Genomic DNA, 1,315 nt, shown 5'->3' on the forward strand with positions numbered 1-1,315 from the left:
CTGGGGGATTGAACCGCGGTCCCTGTGCTTTAGCTGAGCTTGTTCCAAGTAGATGCTTTAGACCACTGAGCCATCTCACCAGCCCTAGAATGGTTTCTAATTCAAAATACTTTCTGGTGAATTTCAACATGGGTCCATTCTGTGGTTCTCCCTGTGAACGATTGGTTTTGTAATATTGCTTTAAAGTAAATCTGAAAAATGCCCATTACTCAAAAATAAAAAGAAATTCTTGAGCTGGGAGCAGTGGCCTCTAATCCCAGCTCTCAGAAGGCCGAAGCACAAGGATTGCAGGTTTGAGGCCACTTTGGGCAACTTAGTGAGACCCTATCTCAAAAATAAGAAGGGCTGGGGATGTGGTGAAGGGCTTGCCTCACATGGGTTCACTCACCAGCACTGCAGCTGGCAAAATCCAAACCACACAGCCTGAAACACTCGAGGAGGAACACTAGCACATTTCCTTTCTCTTGTATATGTCATCATTTATTGTTTTACTGCAAGTACTGTATATATAACACCTCCAGGCCTACCTCTGTGTTTTCCCTCAAATCTCCACTGTGCCACATACCATTGTGTGTTTAATTTTATGGAGTAGACTAGAGTCCTAGAAATCAAAGCATTAACTATATTGATCTTCTATTACATTGCTAGTTTTACTATAGTGATATAAACCAAAAGCCATTACTATGAGAGTTGTATACACTGAAACTGTGTTAGGGCAATAGTATAAAATGCTCTTTCACATGATCATGTAGATCTCTAGTGGAAAGGTGGCTAGTCAAAATTCAGAGATAAGGGCCAGGGAATTAGCTCAGTGGCACAGCAGTTGCCCGGCAAGCATGAGGTCGTGAGTTTGATTCCTGGTACAGGAAAAAAAAAAAAATTCAGAGATAACAGTGTACAACAAATACCTGATTTCAATGGCTACACATGCAAACAAACTATCATCTCATTAATAATTTGCTTTATTCTGAAAAGCTGCTTGTATGATAATATTTAGGATATATTAGATGAAAGGAAAATTTAATGTGGAGCTAAGATTCCTAACCATTTTTAAAAGGGCAGTAGTTTCCTATTTGCCTTTTGCAAACTTGGGATAATTTCTCCTATCAAAAGCAAAGCTTGGGGAGATGGCTCAGTAGAATAAGCGCTTCCCTGGCAAGCGCAAGGGTCTGAGTTCAATGCCCGGTTCCACCAAAAAAAAAAGTTACTTTGGGCTGGTGAGATGGCTCAGTGGTCTAAAGCACCTACTTAGAACATGCTTAGCAAAGCACAGGGACCGCGGTTCAATCCCCCAGCACCACAAGCCAGCCAGCCC

At 41.7% G+C, this 1,315-nt stretch overlaps 1 protein-coding gene across 2 annotated transcripts in view; it reads right to left on the minus strand.

Annotated features, from left to right (window-relative positions):
• The window catches only part of Cdkn3 (cyclin dependent kinase inhibitor 3), a 12,590-nt gene that overhangs the window by 6,150 nt on the left and 5,125 nt on the right, over positions 1-1,315 (minus strand). The window lies entirely within an intron of this gene.

The sequence above is a fragment of the Octodon degus genome, unplaced genomic scaffold, assembly GCF_000260255.1.
Source record: "Octodon degus isolate 3935 unplaced genomic scaffold, OctDeg1.0 scaffold00102, whole genome shotgun sequence".
Taxonomy (NCBI): Eukaryota; Metazoa; Chordata; class Mammalia; order Rodentia; family Octodontidae; genus Octodon; species Octodon degus.